This window comes from Chinchilla lanigera, unplaced genomic scaffold, assembly GCF_000276665.1.
Source record: "Chinchilla lanigera isolate Chin_1 unplaced genomic scaffold, ChiLan1.0 scaffold00008, whole genome shotgun sequence".
NCBI classification, from domain to species: Eukaryota; Metazoa; Chordata; class Mammalia; order Rodentia; family Chinchillidae; genus Chinchilla; species Chinchilla lanigera.
Window position 1 is genome coordinate 8,593,959 of NW_004955409.1, and position 8,098 is coordinate 8,602,056.

Consider the following 8,098-nt stretch of genomic DNA (forward strand, 5'->3'; position numbering starts at 1 on the left):
TGCAGCTGGGGGTGCTGGGTGTTTTATCTCAGCTATGAGTAAGAAAAGTCAGTAAGACAATGAATTTAGTCAAGTAAACTATAGTCTTGCGGGGGTTGGTGGCCACACCTGTAATCCTAGCACTCAGGAGGCTGAGGCAGGAGGATGACCACAAGTTTGAGACCAGCCTGGACTATATAGTGAGACTCTGTTTAAAAAAAATTGTCCCATCAGTATCATCGTGGCTGATTTTGTGGTTCTAATAAAAAGAAATCTCAGGATGGAGAGCTGCAGTCAACTTCTAGGGGAGCAGCAGGGAGGGGCTCTATGGGGAGCGAGGCATTCCGCCCAGTGGTGGAGGCGCGCTCGCCGCGCTCTCCGAAGGTGGCTGGCGGGGGCTGATACGGATAGTTTAGTTTCTAAGAGGGAGGAGTAACAGCGTGGTCTGATCAGATAGAGACTCATCATGACCTTTTCCCTCCAAATGAAACGCTACAGCAGCTGATTACAAGTCGTAGCCGGAGTATCTGGAATATAGAAAGAATTCGTGAAATGCAGCATTGAAGGACAAAACCAAAACCACGCAGTCTGGATAGAACATGAGCGAAGACGCTCGCGGCCCTTCTCGAAGAGGCTGGTGCGGATCTGGAGTGCGGTGATGCGCTGGCCGAGCGGGCACGTGAGCCCAGCGAGTGTCAGGGCAGCCAGCGCGGGGCGCAGGACCTCAGCCTGAGCCGCTGAGCTGCGACAACCGCTAATGGTTGTCAGCAAAGGGAACTCCGGGAGATGCTTGGACGGTTTCCCTCCGTGGACTGGGCTGCTAGGTGGCCCAGCGGCTCCCTCCCGGGACAGTGATCCCGGGGAAACAGACGCAGTGCACCAAGGACCTGTAGGTGACCCTTCACAGAGCTCGCCACTCAAAGCCACAAACTGCACAGGCCCAGACGGTGCTCACTGGGCAACCGGCCAGGAAACCCCGGGACAGCCACACCGTGGTCTATGGCCAGCGTTTACAGCTCAGATAAACCTCTGGGAAGTTATGCTGCCTGATCAAAACCAGCCTCAAAAAGATACACGCCCCATCGCTCTGCTCCAGGAAATAGCAGAGAGAGGAGAACACACAACGGTCGCCGGAGGTGCAGAGGGAGATGGGATGGAGGTGGGAGAAAGGGGTGGCAGTCGCTTCTCAGCCTTCTGGCGAAGATTGGGTGTAAAGGGGTGACCAGAGCTGGGTTAGCGGCACCCACTTGGAAACCCGGCACCCTGGGAAGCTGAGGCAGGAGAAGCGCAAGTTCCAGCTCAACCTGGGCCACTTAGTGACAGAGAGAGACCCTATCTCAAAATGAAAAGTAAAGGGCTGGGGACAGAGCTCATTGCAAAGGTTGTGGGTTCAATCCCCAGTGCCGGAAGATGGGGGGATGGCAAGAGGAACACTCTTAGTGGGGGTTACGGCTAAGTAGGTGAAGGTAGTGGGTCCTCGAGGCTACACACGTGATACAAGGGCATGCACGCACACACGCACACACACACACTGCTGAAATACGGCTAAGTTCTACGGATCGTACCAGTGCCGGTCTCTTGGTTTCCACGGTGTGCTCCAGCTGTGTAAGACACCCACAGTGGAGGCTGGGGAGAATGGGGGGGTGGGGCCCTCCAACAGGAAATGAGAGACCCTGCTTGGCACTGGTAGTTAGTGGCAGGCAGTTTCCATTCTTGACTCCCCAGCATGGGGAAATGGTTTCAGCCTCACTCTGGACTGATTGATTGGTTGAGACAGGGTCTCGCTATGTAGTTCAGGCTGGCCTGGAACTCACAGTATTCCTCCTGCCTCAGCCTCCCAAGTGCTAAGATTCCAGGCATGTGCCAGCACACCTGGCTTGACTTCATTTTCTTTGCTGTATTCTTTTTTGTTGTTGTTGTTTTGTTTTTTTTTCCGGTACCAGGAATCGAACTTACGACCTTGCACTTGCCAGGCAGGCACCGTGCCGCTGAGCTAAATCCCCAGCCCCCTCTTTGCTGTATTCAAATCCTTCCTCTTTGGTCAGAGCTACAACAGCCATTTGTGTCTAAGAGGGGAGACCCAGCTCGTGGGCTGAGAAGGACTGAAGTGACTCTGGAGGGGGAGCCCTGAATGCCTGAGCCAGGCCTGTGATGCCACCTCGGCTGCCAGGGCCGGGAGACCCTGAGTGCGCACTGTCCAAGCCCGGGGTCCGCAGCCTTGGCTGTAGGTGGGAATCCTGCTTGGGGTCCCAGCTGTGCCCTAAATCAGGGACGTCAGATCTCACCAGACAGGAGCCAGCTTCCTGGGGTTGAGCATGTGGCCTGTTTTGAGAACCATTCTTTCGACAACTTGTAGTGGATATTCGGTTTCTAGCAGGGGGGAAAAACGCATCCTATGATTTCTTACTGAAAACAAAGTGCCAGGCGTGATGGTGCACACTGTAATTTCAAGCACTCAGGAGACTGAGGCAGGAGGATCTCTGCGAGTTTGAGGTCAGTCCAAGTTACATAGTGTGCCCAAGTCCCTTCCCTCTCCTTCCCTCCCTTCCGATAGATAAAACTCAGAACATCTCTCACCCAAAACGGTGAGAAGATCAGAGCCGGTTCATTTTCTCATCAGCTATGGTTTGTCCATCTGCAAAATGTAACACTGAACTTCATTTCCACAAGTACTTGGCTGACTGCCTGGGACAAATGTTTAATAGCAGTTGTGATGCTAAAAATAAAAATAGAAACTGGGCGTGGTGCCACATGCCTGTGATCCCAGCACTTGGGGAGGCTGAAGCAAGAGGACTGCTGTGAGTGTAAGGCCAGCCTGGGCTACCTAGTGAGTTCAAGGCCAGCCTGCCTTGTCACATAGCAAGACCCTGTCTCAAAAAACAAAAGAATGAAACAAAAAAATGTATATATATATATAGTTATCCAGCACAACAAAGAAACACGGTTGCTGCCCCTGCCGGGCTACCTGGTTCCCTGCCTTAAAGACGATCTCAGCGCTGGTTCCGAGGCTGCCGTCACAGCAGTGGACCAGGTCGGCCAGAGACACCAACACCTGTCAGCCCCTCTCGCCTTTCTCCTTTGCGGCGCACCAGTCACTCAAGCGAACAGCTCCACAATGGCCTCGGCCGCGCTGTCAATTTCCTTCGCCTCTCTGGAGACCCCATTAAGTAATGAAAAAGAAAAGAAAAAGTAAACACATCCAAAAGCTCCATGATGAAGCGGAAGGCAGGAGGGGCCAGGGAGACATCCATGGAGGTGGGAATTCAATAAATTTAGGAGGAAGCAGGGAAGTCCAAACGTTACAGGCCTGGGGACTTGGTTATGGTGCAGACTGGTGAGTAGGGGTAGGGTGGCAGATTCTGCATTTCTGACAACCTCCCTGGTGATGCCTCTGAGGCAGCCCTGGTCGGTGGCCCATGTACCGCACTGAGCAAGGCAAGTAGCAGGGGAGAAACATAAGGAGGGGCTGTGGCCCGTGAGCGGCATGGTCTGTCCAGGGGACCTGAGGGAGAGAGCCGTGGGGCTGGACCACACACTTTGACTGCAGCCGTGTATTTCCAGAATGGAAATCCCATCTCCCACGGGTCCATGGGAGGAGCTGACATGGCTGCTCCCTGCTTAGTGCCGCAGAATTCAGGTTCCAAGTTACCCGATCTTACAGCTTCTAGAAAGCCAGAAATCTTGAATTCATGTGAAATATCCCGATTTTGTCCCCTTCTTGACTGCTAGTGGGAGGCTTCTGCACTAGATCAAAGGAGCAAATCCTCTAGGGCGCCACGTAGATTGCAGCATGGCTGGGGACCCCGCACTCGCCCAGAACGAGTTGCCCCGCACTGGCCCCTTGGGGTTGCACCGGAGTTCTCCAGGGAGAGCTCAGCATCGTCAATGTCACTGTGTTTCCCCGGGGACGAGGAGGCCCAGCAGGGACCTGGGCCACACGAGCTCGGAAGGAGAAGCCTTCCTGTCGGGGTGAAGGACTTGGGGACATTTCCATGGTGAGACTGATCTACGATAATGACTCCGCTTTAAGGGAAGTAAGAAAATAGTTTGTTCTGGGTCCAGTACGAGTGTCTTCAGTTGTACTGTCGTGACTGTCCTTGTGATATCCTGAATGGACCCAGAATGTTTCTTTTCATGGTCATTCCGACTTTGGGGGTGAGCCGGAAGTCACACAGTGCCGATCTCCCACAGTGCCATGTTGTTATGAGCCTGCCTTTCCACTGGATGGCGCTCAACAGCAGCTTTCACTTACTTTTCATCAGACCTCATACAGACCCTCACAAAAGAGGACGCCAGAGCTGCTGCAGAAAGCGGTGGGAACGATGGGTGTGTTCCAAGCCACGGGGAGGATTTCGAGAGGGATTTGTGGCACTGTGTGTTTGACTGTAACAAATGTTAAACTTTAAACACTGGCAGCAGATACTTTGGTGCAGGAGCACAGCTGTAAGTTACCCCAAATGACATGTTCCACCGAGAAAGAGGTCACTGAACTTCTGGTCACAGAGCCAAAGGAAGGCATTGATCACCAGGATGTGGGCGGAGGCCTCCGGGGGTGGCTTGCCGGGCTTCAGGGCTGTTGAGGACAGCCTCTGCAGAGCTTGGTGACACCCTGAGGACCTCATCTCATAGGAGAAAGTGAGGTCAGGTGTGAAAGCCCAGCCACGGCTGTTACAGGGCACCCACAGACTCCTCGTATGACTGTGGCTCTCGACCCAGCCCTCTCATCGGTCTAGCACCTCAGTGCTCTTGTCAGGGACCAGCAGTCTGCAGGTCTCTACCAGCGGCACAGCTTCTACAGAGAACTTCTGGTTCACAGTGCTACGAGCACAGGAGGAGATAATATGAGGTGACATTGTGTGCATATTCTTGTCTTTCATGGCAGTAGGTTAAAAGCAAATGTCCCCAAGTTAGTTAAGAAATAGCAGAAGCTGGCACAGTGTTGCACACGAATAATCCCAGCACCCGAGAGGCTGAGGCAGGAGGATCACTGTGAGTTTGAGACTAGCCTGAACTACATAGTGAGACCCTGTCTCAAAAACACACACATAAAAAGACCCACAAAAGTCCTAAAATGTTTCTTTGAAAAGCCCTGAAAGATCTCATGACTTTTCCTCCCTTTCAGGGCCCTGCATTTCAGCGTCTTTGAAAAATAACTTACAGTTGGTTGAAAATGAAGGATCCAGTGTGGAACTTTATTTGGAATAGTATCCACAGACATCTGATGGGCAAAGGAAAATAACACAACCTGCCCTGTGTAGGCCACGCCCTGTGCGTGCTGGCTGAGGGGAGTGGGCTGGCCACGCTGCTGGGGACACCCAGCTGACCAGGGCAGGCACAGGGACGCTTGTCGCTGAGCTGTGGCTCCGCCAGGGGGGCCCTGGCAACTCCTGCCAAAGCCACAAAGCCTGGCATACCAAGTCAGGAGATAACACGTCCCAGCTTGTGTGACTTCCACTTCTGCAGGCCGCCTCCCACACACTGGCCAGCAGCACAGTCTTAGCTGATGCTAGTGCAAGCCCTGCACACCCTTTCCTACTTGTTCAGACTGGAAATGACTGTGGGGCCTGATATTCTGGCCCCACAAACACACACATTTACCAGTAACACCGACAGACTGTGCAGCAAGAGAGAGACAGAGAGAGACAGAGAGACAGAGAGACAGAGAGACAGAGAGAGAAACAGGGCTCCAGTTTCAGATCCCCTGGAATTGGAACCATTAAGCTGTCACTGTTCCCATTTTACAGATGAAGGGGCTGAGAGGACAGAGGTTCAGTGATTCAGCGGCAGCCGGGGCTTGCGATGTCTCCGGCTTCAGAGTTTTTAAAGTACAGAGTAACGGAAAGTGTCTCAAAAGCTGAGTAATATGCGTATCTGCAAGTGGTACAAATTTATGGCCCCGACAGCTCTCATCTCAGTGGTTGTCCTTGAGTGTTAGCTGCAGAAGGGCTCTGTTGTCGAGAAAGTTTATCAATTTAACTGCATGTCAGAAGCCTTTTTTTTCATTTATTTTTAGCACATGTTTGTGGTACACAGTGCTGAGGCTCCTGTGTGGACTCGGCGCACGGACACAACACAGCTTCATTCCTTGCACCCCCTCCTCCCCTCCTCCACCTCTCGACCCCTTCCCCTCTGAGAAAGCTCGGTCTCCCTACCTCCTGTCATTTCTCCTTTATTTTGCTCTTCATTTATAATTTGGGTTTCTCATAATAAAGAAACCCTGTGATATAAAAGTTTATGTATCCAATTTATTTCACTTAACAGTGCGTTCTCAGCTGGGAATGGTGGTGCACACCTGTAATCCCAGCATTTGGGAGGCTGAGGCAGGAGGATCATCAAAAGTATGAGGCCAGCCTGGGCTACAAAGCAAGTTCAAGGCCAGCCTGAACTGCAGAGCAAGACCCTGTTTCAAAAAAAGGACAATGAAACAAAATTATTGTGGTCTCAAGGTGCCTCTGTTAAGAAGCCATCTGTGAGAAGTAGTTGTATTAAGAAAGTATGGTGCGTGTATGCAACAACTAGCAGATGCATCAAAATGACACCCACAGATTTATTTATGTCGATGGGCACTGATCGGGATCATTCCCAGAATATCAGGCCCCACTCTCTGGTGGTCTAGGGCTTTTATATGATGCACAAGCAGGAGGTACAAAGGAGATACAAAGGAGAGACAGAACAGCCTGGCCGTTCTTCTGATTAGCTAGCAGGGTGAAGTCACTGGTTACAAGGGTAGATTAATGATCATCAGTTTATATAGGTCGGTACAATGGTACAATCAGGCATCCTTATATTTGGTTATGCCCTTGTGGTTATAGGGGTCAAGAAGTAATTACAGCTGGGTGTGGTGGCACACTCCTGTAATCCCAGCACTCGGGAGGCTGAGGCAGGAGGATCCCCATGAATTCAAGGCCAGCCTGGACTACATGAGCAAGTTCAAGGCCAGGCTGAGCTACATAGTGAGATCCTGCCTGAAAAAGTACTTACAAAGCCATGAAGCAGTTGTAAAGCTAGGCAGTTTCAAAAGAACAAGGTTTTGAAAAGAAGAATTTCCCACGTACAGTTTTTCCCTTTCATGTTTCCCCTTGTTGTTACTCAGAAAAATCTTCCTCAAGGCTGGGGCTTTTCTTTTTACCTAAAGCTGATCACATCTGAGAATTACTGGGCCTTGTCCATTCCAGACTTTGAACTGAACCACCTCCCAGGTGTCAGCTTTTACCAGGCGAATTCCCATGGTTAAACTAAACAGAGCCAGAATCCAGCGCCCAACATGCCGTGTCAGCACATTAGCAACAACGAGCATGTTCCAGTGGTACCTGAGAGCCCTGGGCTGTTCAGATGAGGAAGACAGTTTAAAACATAACAGGGGCGACTAACAAAACCGTATGAAGGGGCAGCTGGCCACAAGGCCAAGGCAAAGGTTACAGCCAGTCAGAGGATAGGGAGCAAGAGCCAAGCTGCATAGCACAATGCTGAGTACATATGGGAGAAAACTGGGACAAGCAGTCACACTTGCAATCCCGAGAACGCTGTCCTTAAACTTTAGCTGCACATTGACCTGTCAGCATCCAGAGTGACAGGGGCAAGGCTTTGGGTGTGTTGTCCTTTTAGAGTGAGTCCCGGGACGCTGTCCAGGTAAATTTGCCAGTGGATCTAAGGATGGATTTCTGAAAGCTGCAGAGATAGTTAATATGTCCCTGGGTTATATGTGTGTGCAGAAATGTTTACAGATATAGCTGGTCTTTTAACTGGCTACAAGCCGTATGTAGTTTTATGATGGGGACCACTACAAAGCAGCCCTGAGCAGGACTTAAATTAACCAACTGACTTTCCACGTTTATTTGTGAGTCTGTCCAAGGCCTAGGCTCCTTTTCTGGAGATGGGTGGTGGACTCATAGTAAGTGAATCTCTATGAGTCACTGATCCCTACTAAGGCCTGTCATGGTAGATGAAGCCTCAAAGGATAAGACAAGAGCACAGCCAAGGACACCTTGATCCAATCTCAGCTAGATAAAGACTATAGCCTCAAGCATCTTACGCATGGGTGGATTTTTTGTTTTGTTTTGTTTTTTCCTTTGGTATCAGGAATCGAACTCATGACCTTGCACTTACCAGGCAAGTGCTC